The 11,758-nt window shown below is 42.3% G+C and overlaps 1 pseudogene; it reads right to left on the reverse strand.

Moving 5' to 3' along the window:
- Window positions 1-5,138: 5,138 nt before the first annotated feature.
- Window positions 5,139-5,611, reverse strand: LOC107542434 (peptidyl-prolyl cis-trans isomerase A pseudogene; annotated as a pseudogene).
- Between the last annotated feature and the right edge of the window lie 6,147 nt (window positions 5,612-11,758).

The following is an 11,758-nucleotide window of genomic DNA, read 5'->3' on the forward strand; positions in this document are numbered from 1 at the left end:
TTCCAAGAACATCGGCCCTAAAATCTTAGAGATAGAAGGGAACCCAGAGATTAGACTACAGCGGGGCAGCAGACAGAATAACAGTAAATTTAAGTGTCCTACCCCAAACCAGCTCATCAGTGGCATGTCAGAGACGGCGGCCTGCTTTCCTAATTCCTAGCCTGGGGCTCTTTCCACCAAAGGACATTGCTAACGTTATTAGAAACACAAAGAGCACAGGAGAGAAGGGAAGGTAAATGTCAAGGCCTCACAGGTCACCCGCCAATACTTTCTTTTTATTATTATTGCCATTGTTGTTATTATTATTATTTATTATTATTACTACTACTAACACTACAGAACGCTGTTGTCACATTGTTTCACTCATGCGAAGCCAAAGGGAAGGAGCAGCACTACTTCCCATCCGCGTTAGCATCGCGGAGCCCCGCCAGCCAGGCTGACGTCATTGGGAGCACCAGCCTCCGCCTCCTGAAAGTCACACAGCCAGCTGGCTCTCGGCAAAGCCTGCCCACCAGGCGCCATCGTTTGCTTGACCTGGCAGAGTCCTGCATACTGAACAAAACTAAATTTTTAAAAACGGTTCTTTATTCTTTCAAGTTGACACACACAGTGAGATAAGGGAGACACCTGTTGAAATAATCTTATCTTGTATTTTTTGCATTAAAATTGACTGCTTTTTTCCAAAGTTGATTAACTGTCATTTCATTTACATGGGGATTAGAAAGAAATAGAAACAGTAATGCCCTAGGTGGGGCCTAAGTGGGCTAACCATAATGCCAGGGTAATGGAAAACATTTTCACTTGGTCTGTACTGGCACAAAACCACCGTAGAGACACAGAAACAATTTTACACAGCTGACGCTGATATGAGAAAGTGCGGAATGGAACAAGAAAACCTTTCTGAGGCCCCTCTCTGGGCTCCCGGGTGCTGGGGCGAGTGCCAGCTCCGCGTCTGGATATCCGTCACCTCTCCAGGTATCCACATACTGCCCCGCAGGTCAGGGGGTTGGACTGGGTGACCCAGGGTCCCCTTCAGCAATTCCATTATTTTACTCCTAAGTAGGAAGGAGCACATTTAGATTGAGTGGCTAAACAGAAGGGGATTAAAGAGGAAAAAACCAACCATCTGAAAGAACATGAATTAAAAGACACTATTCCTGTCCCAAGCGAAATGTGCTCTTCCTCTTGTTTTGGTGGAGCACCGACCGCCCTCTCTGCTGCGCCCCTCTTTTCCCCTCCCTACGCCAGCAACTAAGGTGGGAGAATGTTGGAACCAAGGATAGGGGAGCTTGTTCTGAGCTAACGATTCACATCACAGAACATACTTCACCCACCTGGCTGTTGGAGGATGACACTGTCACTCTTGCCTGGAACAAATGCAGGACTACATCCTGCCCCCCACAGCCATATATATATAGTTACCTCATAAAGTCATGGGGAAGATTCAGTGCAGTGTTCTAAGAGTAAGCATCTAGCCCGTGGTAGGCATTCAAAAATTGCTTTCATTTATTCTTTGGGACCATTTCTTCATATATACCCTGGTAAGAAAATCCAGTTAACTTCTTGCCTCTAGTTATTATTCCCAGAACCCTTCCAATACCCTTGACCACGGAAGAGGTACAAGATTCCCCCAGCACAACTAGAAAGGGTTCAACTAGGAGGGGTCTAGGAGGTAAAACATCACAGCAGTGGAATGGGAACATAGGCCAGGGAAAATAAGGATGGGTTTTTCTTTTAATGAAGGGAGAGCTGAACTCTTGAACCAACTGGATGTTTTCTTTTGTTTTGCCTGCCCCTGGACTAGCCAAAAGCAACGAGAAGATGGATGTGACTGCCTACTTCCTCCCCATTGTTTTTACAGACCTACATTTTGAGAGGGCTAATTGTTGGAGTCCTTTCTTCCCCACAAAAAGAGAGCTTTGTTCGGCAATTAAATCAGGCTGTCAGGGACGCAAAGCCTTACAGTTCCAAATCAAGGTTTGGCCCCCAAAATAAAACAAATATTGCCTCATTTTTATTTAGCTGACAATGTTTTCTCCTTCAGAGACTGAACTGGAGTTTTCCATCCAACAGAAATACTGGCCCAACCATGATGCAAAGCAGAGCATGAAAACAGTTATTTAGATAGCTTGGTTCTACTTGCAGCGAATGAACACAAAGTTTGCCTTTGGTTTATCTACATACAATGGCCTCAGCCCTCTTTCCTCCTTTGTTTGGGACTTAAGTGTATTTCAGACTCAGGGAAAGGTAACCCTACCAGCCCCTGGCTGACATGTGCCAGTCGTTGCCATCTCAGATTTCTTTGGCACCCAGCTTTGCCAAAAGGGCGTATTTTTCTCTGATGTTCTAGAGAGCCCCTGAGAATTTACTGTCACTGTGAAAAGTGACTATGTGCTCTGAGATTAAAGGATTGTGTTGCGTGGTTTAATCTGTATGTAAACTACGGCAGTCCTGTCTTTGGGAAATACTGCCCACATTTCCTGCTGCAAGTCACTTGGCAAAGTGACCCTCTAAACAGGAGATTCCTAAGGAGAGTGGCTCTAGTAGAGTAGACAGCCAGCACCAAAGAGCAGCCCTGGAGAACCCTGGGAAAGAAGCTGGAGGCTGAGGGATCCTGCGGAGTCTTGGAGAAGGGGGAAGAGAGGAGTCAGCTTTCAGGAAGGGAAGGAAATGTCCTCTTAGCAGTTAGTAGTAGGGGCTGCATCTGGCAGCTTAGAACTTTTTCTTAATTCCACACAGAACTTCAACACATCCTATGGCACTGTTTCCCTCTCTCTTTCCAGGGGAGTAACTCTCACAGAAAACAAACAAACAAACAAAACTAGATCAGGAGTTAAGTCAGTTTAGTCCCAGCTGCTATTATGCCTGAAATCCTCTTTATGAGCCTCAGTTTCCTCATCTGTAAAGTGATAGTATGGATGAAAAGGGGCCAAAAACTATACCTGACAAACTTAGAGGAGGCCTTCCTGGTAGCCTTACAAACTCAGAGACTTAAAGCAACTACATAGGATGGTCTGAACTTAAAACTTTTAAACTAAAAGCACTTTATGGTGGGTAGTCATGTCCTAGGCTAGAATCTTCCCTGACAAAGGTGAATTTTCACCTTAACTGAGCCTGTCTGTTGTCTTTTTTGCATTTTGGTCACATCGCTGGAATGTCAAAGGAATTTCCTTTTTCTGGACCCCTCAGAGCACAGACACCACACCAGAGCAGAGACCACAAATCCCCTCATTGTCATTGAGTTAATTGTTGACTGTTAACTCTCCTGTATCCACCTATGTAAAAGAAATACGTGTCTATCATTTTACTTTTTATCCAATTCCAGAAGTTTCCCTCCTTTGCTTTCTCCCACCTTCCTAATCTATCACCAGTGGATTTCACATAACCCACTTATGTCTTCTCTTTTGATTGAAATGTATAAAATAAGATGTAAAAATACCATTCTCTGGGACATTATCTCAATCAGTTGCGATTTTGCTTCCCAGAAATTATTGACAGTTTGGTTCAAATAATCACAAAAATTCTTTACAGGTTTAAATGCTCCTTATGTTGACAGCAGAGTTGAACTAGAAGACCTGGAAGACGGCAGATTGAGCAATCTAGGCTTCTACGACCAAAAGGCTCATAGTATGATGCATTTATGCTTCCCTGGGATAGAAATTAATGTGTTTCTCATCACCTGTAAAATTCCTCTTAGCATTTAGCACAATCTTGGAGCATAATAGGAACTCCATAAAGTCTGAATGAATGAATGAATGAATGAGCAAGTAAACAAATGAATGGAATGACCTGATTTAACCCAGCTCTTCCTCACTTCCCCACAGCACCATCTTGGCGTGGCAAGGGTCCCCAATTTGCCTTTGTCCTTAACTGCCCTTTTCAGTTTCTCAATCCCCCCTAATCTTTTGAGAGCTATGGATTTAAAAGACAAAGAATTCCTTGTCCAGATATAATCTGCTTGCCACAGAACAGATTTATTTTTGTGGAAGAAAGCCCAGATGCTTGACTGGACTAAGGTGTGCTTTAGGACCCAACTGACCCAGAGCACCTGCTGAGTGCAGCTCCTCCTGAGCACTGTGCCCATGCTCTCAGGCCTGGCCAGGGCTGGAATATAGTTAGTGTCTTTCTAAAACAGAGTGAGCAGTCCGCTTGCCCCAGAAAGACCACAGTCTCTCTAGAAGTTCCTTTCCACTTTGACCAAGCGCATCTTCCTGTGGCCCATGGTTCGACTGCCTTGGAGGACCGAGAGCTTGATCTTCTCTAAATGGGCTTCACTCAGTCTCCCTGGGCATGAAGCTCTCTCATCTTCCCAGTGATTTAGTGTCATGCTCTTCACTTGCCATCGGAGGCCCAGAAAGGCCCAGGCAGCTGAGCCCAGGCCACACTGTCCCCTCCATGGGCTGAGGAAACACAGAGCTAACAAGTTTGACTCAAAAGCCCTGAAGTTATGAAATGATGAATAACAATTTGTCTGTTTCACACCTTCCGCTGAAGAGATGCAAAGTGAATTAGGAAGAGAACAGGCCCCAGGAGGAAACTGTTCCAGCTCCTAGTGGAGCAGCCCAGGAAAACTGCTGCCTTCAGTTGATGGCTCAAACAGGCAAATCAGATAAGAGAGACAACAACCCAAGGGCCAGCCTGTTCAGGACAGCCAGTCCTTGCTCCCTTTCAGAGGGATAGGGGGTGGAGGTGTCTCTGAAGCTCTCACAGTGGGTTTACTTCCCCTTCCTGTTCCTCTCTCTGTACTTGTCGTTCCTCACTTCATCCACTGAGGTAGTTTGGGATTTAAAGACAAAGTAAAGAAGTCTTGGATTGAGTTTTCTAAAATTGTGGAGCTGGACAAAAGATGCTAAATTCATCATCCTGGGACCAGCAGCAGCTCCATTTCCAATCAGTACAATATGGTATTTAAAGGGATCTCTCTCTTTGTTGTTGTTCAGCTTTTATTTCAAAATCATAAACTTAACTCTGCAATCCAGCTAGACTTGGAAGGGGGGTAAGGAAAATATGGAACCCAATAAACTACGGTGAGAGCTCAAAGATTATAGTACATTCCAAGCAGATGGGGGTAAAGAGGTGCTCTCCTGAGCTACAGAAGGAATGGTCTGGAGGTTAAGGTAAAACACAAGTCACATTTATTAGAGTTGTCCACAGTCAGCAGTGGTGATCTTCTTGCTGGTCTGGCCATTCCTGGACCCAAAGCGCTCCATGGCTGTCACAATACGCATGCTTTCTTTCAACTGTCTGAAGACCACATGCCTGTCACCCCACCATTCATTCTTGGCAGTGCAGATGAAAAACTGGGAAACATTTGTGTTAGGTCCAGCATTTGCCATGGATGAGATGCCAGGATGAAATTCTCCCCGCAGATGGACTTGCCCCCTGTGCCATTATGGCTCGTGAAGTCACTACCCTGGCACATAAATCCCGGAATAATTCTGTGAAAGCAGGAACATTTATAACCAAATCCTTTCTCCCCAGCATTCAGAGCATGGAAGTTTTCTGCTGTCTTTGGAACTTTGCAAAAAAGCTCGAAGGAGACGTGGCCCAGGGGCTCACCATTGCCTTCAATGGCAATATCGAAGAACACGTTGGGATTCACCATGGCTGATACCAGGTACTCTGGGAATGCAGGGTCTGCAAAGCTTCTCTCTCTCTCTTTTTTTTTAAATGAAACTCTGAAGCTCTTGCTTTTTTCTCCACATGGCTACCTTGACTGTCTTTGAACTTGAAGAACCTGAGCACCCCTACTGAATCTATTAGATTGCTTGCTATGAAAGGGTGCTCCAAGTCTTAAAATGTTTTCCATCTATAATACTTAGAACAGTGACCTGCATATGACAGGCATTCAGCAGAATCTTTTTGGTGGGGATAACCCCTTCCAAGTCATACTGTAAAAACCTCACTGGAATAATTAAAATGAACCCTTCTATGCCCAGCTGGCATGGCTCAGTGGTTAAGTGTTGACCTATAATTCAGGAGGTCAATTCTCAGTCAGGGCACATGCCTGGGTTGCGGGCTCAATCTCCAGTTGGGGGCATGCCGGAGGCAGCTGATCAATGACTCTCATCATTGATGTTTCTCTCTCTCTCCCCCTCCCCATTCCTTTCTCTGAAATCAATAAAGATATATTAAAATTTTTTAAATAAAATGAACCTCTCTAAGCTGGAGAGACAGTAACTGACTCTGCTGTTTATTTATTTATTTTTAATAGTTTATTGATTTTTTTAGCGAGAGAAGAAGGGAGAGGGAGAGAGAGAAACATTGATGTGGGAGCACAACATCGATCTGCTACTTCCTGCACGCCCCCTACCTTGGATTGAACTTGCAACCGGAGCATGTGCCCTGACCAGGAATTGAACCAGCAATGTTTTGGTGCATGGGACAACAACCAATCAACTTAGGCACACTGGCCAGGGCCTGAATATGCTGTTTAAAAAAAAAACAAACAAAAAAAAACCCAAAACCTCCCCAGGGCATTGCTGTGAGAGTGCTTTCATCCTGCAGGCTCCACTCAAACACCTGAGTGAAACCTTTCATAATTATGTTTTCACTCTTTCTACTTTTGTCAGAAACACCAAATAGAGGTCTGTCTTTTCTAATCCTTGTTAGACTACTGATTTAAGGTGAGCAAGGGAACAAAAGCCAACTTTGTAGACACCTTTTGAATTTAGTTTTATAATAAAAACTGTTTGAATAATTAAATCTGCTCTACTCAGTCTGTCAATTTAAATATTAATCCCACACAGAGGTACCCAGAATAATATTTGTCCTAATATCTGGGCACCCTGAGGCCCAATCAATGTAACACATAAAATTCACCACCGCAAGGATGAAGGGAAGACAGTCCGGAAGATCCATACCAAAATTGAGTCTTAAAAGGTTAGTGGAACTTGGTTGAATTGTGAGGGAAAGATTTGTGATGCAGGCAGAGAGAGGAGAATGTAGAATTTCAAAAACAGAGAAAACCACAGAGGTTCAGATGGTAGGGGTTGGGGTGGAAAGGCCTGGAGGTCATCAGGAGGCAGTTAGAAGGTAAGCAGAAGGTCCCTGGTTTGGGGGCTTTGTCTGCCATGCTAACGTCCTGTCTTTGGGGGGGGGCAGAGGGGGAATGAGCGACCATAAAAAGGACTTACGCATAGGACTTATCAGATTCCTACTTTTTAAAAAAAGACTTTAAATCATAAAAACAATACCTGTAGACAATTTCTCAAAAATCAATTGAGCCTATTGCTCTAAGGAAAACAACCAACAGTATTTGTTAGCAATTTCAAGTTTCCCCTTAAAAATTAGAATTCTGGGAAACTTGTATCTGCCACTATAAGATTGATAGCTTTCCAATACTTTAAGAATCCTCTCATGAGATCAAAGGGATATTAATCAATATGATTTTTAAATGTTGTGTTATGAAATGTGTCAACATTTGCAAGGTCTTCATAACTCAATGAACCATATTTTCCAAATGACCAATGTCGGATGTTACAAAAAGATGCCTGGGTAAAAGAATCAATTCAAAGAGCAAAATCGACCAAATGGATTTTAAGGTAACAAAGTACAAAAATTTCTTTGACATGGTTTCGGATTTGACACAACTAATCTTTAAGAAACAATAATTTGTCAGTTTGGGTATAGAATCAAAGAAAAATATTCACAATTATCTGAAAAAGATATTAACATACTCCTTCCTTTTCAACTATATATCTGTATGAGGCTGAATTTTCTTCATATACTTAAACCCACTCAGTAATATCATAATAGGTTTTATACAGAATCAGATATGAAAATCTGCCACTAGAGAGACTTAGCAAAAATGTAAATGCTATTCTTCTCACCAAATATTTTCAATTTTGAAAAGTATAGTTATTTTGCATAAAATATGTTATTTATAACATGTAAGGAATTTATCTTAAAATAAATTATCCAATAATGTGGAGGTTTTTGCAGTTTTCATTTCAAACACACTAAATATGGACAGATGTAGTCACATAACCAAGGGGTCTTTAGAATCCTTAATAATTTTTAAGAGTGTAAGTCTTTTATACAAATATTAAGTCCTCATGTTGTACATCTGAAACTAACAATGTTATGTGTCAATTATACTGCAATTTAAAAAAAAGAACCTAATTTCTTACGTTCTTATTTGGCTTGGAGAGGGGAGTGTAAAAGAGTTTTGAGATAAAAAAGTTGGGGAACTGCTGCACTCACTTACACTGCTTCAATTGTTCTAAATTTAAAACATTCCAACCTTGAACAGAAAGATAGAGGAAAGAAATCCCTGGGGTTAGTGCCTGGGTTAATCATTAAAGGAGCTTCTCTTTGTCGGTGCCCTGGAGGTGTTTCCACCCTGAGGGCAATGCACTGTAGTAAGCATTGAGGTGGGTGAGGGGATTGCCTTCTGTTAGCAAAACAGAAAGACTATTTATCATGTATATAAGGAAACCTATTCCTCTAAAACTATCAATGCAGGTGTACTCATGGGAAAGTCTTCATGTAACCCAGGAATAGGGTCTTCCAGAAGATGCTGGTCCCCCTTCCCTATTTGGAAGAGATGGGAAGGGGAAAACACAGACCTTAGAGACTGGACCTCTGATAAAGGTCCTTTTATGCATTTGGACACGGAGAGATCTCTCTGTAGTCCCAGGAACACAAAACCCTATTTGCTAATTAACATGTGACTGGGTCCATTTCCTGTGTTTGATGATCCATCCAACAGGGACTTGCTCAACTCTGTGGCTCTTAGGCTGTGTGATTGACAGTCTGACAGACCTGGGGCTTTCCCCCAGTTATGACTGGGCAAAATCAAGCAGGATCCCTCAGTTCTAGTCTCCACATCTGCAAAGTAGGGATAAGCATGCCTACTTGGTGTTTAAAGCACGTGGCACACATTATTAGATTACAACTACCATTTCAGTGCTTACCCTGTGTCAGGAACTGTGAACGGCTCTCCCTTTATCAGATTTAGTCTTCACGAAAAGCCTGAAAAGTAATTTTGCTATTTCTTTACTTCTAAGGAGAGTTTTTGTCTACATTTAATTTTGTCTTGCATTCGATGTACATATGGTTTGTCCTGTTTTGTACAAAAGTTAATAAATTGATGGTGCATCTTGTAATAAAAAAATACAGTATGGATTTCCCCTTTTTATGAATGTGGAACAAGTTAAAGGATTTGAAGTAACTTGTCTAAGTCCACACATTTGGAACGTGGTGGGGCAGAGAGGTGAACCATGGACTGTCCATCTCCAAAGCCTGGGGTTGTCTCATTGATTCATCACACCAGGCTATGCCTCCCCGCTCCCCAGCCCCTGGATTCAACTACACAGCCAGGATTTATGGAAAAGAACCTAGTCCCACCCAGGCCTTGGGTGCCTCTTCCACCCTTTGGTTCACCAAATGTATTTACCAGAATATCCCCGTGAGACATCTTTTGTTCAGTTAATCCAACATATCCGAGGCAGAGTTCCTCTGATGCCTGCATCTTAAGTTTAGGCCCAAAGAACTAAAAGTGGACAGCTTGCATTGAACACTGATGGGCAATGCAATGCTACAAAATATTTTATATATGGGAGACACTCCTCCACTCTACCCACCCCCATCCGCACCACCATTAGGTTTCTCTCTAACAGTCCACCAACTCGGCCTGCCCCCAATCTTCATTTTATCCTATACAGGTAATCTTATGTGGCTAATGATCCCTGTGTGTGCAAAGGAAATGAGGCTCCTGCCACTGACACCCACACTATTAAATGTATCCAGACTTCTCTCAGAGAGTGAGCAAAGGGCCTTCTTTAGTCCTAAGTGTCCAGAGTACCATGTTTTGAGGTGCTTCTCTTGTCTTCATGGGGGTTCTCTCAGTATCGTCTTAGCAGTACCTCAGAATCTGTAGATTGAAACCAGTGTCTATAGATTACCAAGGCCATCAATACATTGACTAAAGACCTGATCACACCCCGAGAAAAACTAGATCCAAACCCACTCACGTTATGTTGAAAAATGTGAACTCAAAATGAAGTTTATAAAACAACCTTTAGAACTTAATTCCGACAAGTTATTTCTTCTTTACTCTTAAAAAACATCGAAAAAGTCTGTGGTAAGGATTAAATAAAAGCCTTCTCCAGGTATCTAGAACCTAGGTGTTTTTCTCATCACTTTGGATGGGTTTCCAATGTATATTTTAGGATAATGGGCTGTCAAATTTTTTGCAAATTATTTCTTAGCATGTTTTTTTCCTTTTGCTTATGATGGTTTTTGATGACCTTGAACTTAAAATACTTACATTGCGGAATATCAATATTTTTTCTTTGTCATTTCTTTTATTTCTTTAAAGCTTGGTCTCTGTCCATCAAAAAAATATTCACCAATATTTTCTTCCCCTTTTTAATAGTTTGATCTTTTTTTTAAACACATAGGTCAAGCCCTAACAGGATAGCTGAATTGGTGAGAGTATCGTCCCAATACACTAAGGTTGTGGGTTCGATACCTGGTCAGGGCACATACGAGAAGCAACCAATGAATGCATAAACAAGTGGAACAACAAATCGATGTTTCTCTTTCCTCTCTCTCTCTCTCTCAAATCAATAAAAAAAATTAAAAATAAAACATAACAAATAGATCAAGATAGATGATGCAGTGCTATGATCTTTTTCTTCCCAAATAGTTGACCAATTCTTGTGGTGGTACTGTTTATTAAATAATTCCAAGTTAAAATATTTTTTTAAATCCTTACTGGAGGATATTTTTTCCTTTGCTCTTTAGAGAGAGTGGGAGAGAAACATTGACATGAAAGACACACATCAATTGGTTGCCTCCCACACATGAGATCGAGCCTGCAACCGATATATATACCCTTGGCTAGAATTGACCCTGGGACCCTTCAGTCCATGGGCTGATGCTCTAACCACTGAGCAAAACCAGCTAGGGCCAAGTTAAAATACTCTTAACTGTGCTGGTGAGAAAAGTGGAAAGTGAGCCCAGGACAAAGTGAGGTGAGAATCAATCTGGCTGGAGGCTCCTAATAGCCACCATGGCCTGCAGGTAGGGAGCACCTGGGGTGAGGAATGCAGGCACAGACCAGGCCTATTGTTTGTATAAGAACTGCTGCTGTTTGAAGGGGCCGGGGAGAAAGGGTATGGAATGAAGGGAATAAAAACTGATGGGCATACTGTACACTGTAATGATGGATACATATCAGCATGCACTTGTCAAAATCCATAGAACTGTACCACACAGGGTGAACCCTAGTGTAAACTATGGATTCTAATGAACAATCATGTATCAATATGGGCTCATCAACTGTAACAGGTGCGCCACATTAATGGAATATGGAAATAATAGGGGAGACTGTGCAGGCACAGGGGAGTGTACACGAGAACTCTCTGTATTAGCTGCTCTTTCCTGTACACCAGAACTGTTGTAAGAAATAAAGTCTTTTTTTTTTTTTTTTAAATATATCTTTATTGATTTCAGAGAGAGGAAAGGAGAGGGAGAGAAGGAGATAGAAACATCAATGATGAGAGAGTCATTGATTGGCTGCGGCCCACAACCCGGGCATGTGCCCTGACCGGGCGGGAATCGAACCCCGATTGCCTGGATCTTAGGTCGATGCTCAACCGCTGAGCCATGCCCGGCTGGGCCTTTTTTTTTTTAAGTTGACACAGCTATTGTTTCCCAAACCCAGGCACTGGGCCATGGGTATCTGTGTGTCCTGTTTAAAAGAAGCAGGTGGAGAGGGAGGTCAAGAGCTGAGGGCTAGAAACTTGGT

This window comes from Miniopterus natalensis, chromosome 1 (assembly GCF_054644295.1).
Source record: "Miniopterus natalensis isolate mMinNat1 chromosome 1, mMinNat1.hap1, whole genome shotgun sequence".
Lineage (NCBI taxonomy): Eukaryota > Metazoa > Chordata > Mammalia > Chiroptera > Miniopteridae > Miniopterus > Miniopterus natalensis.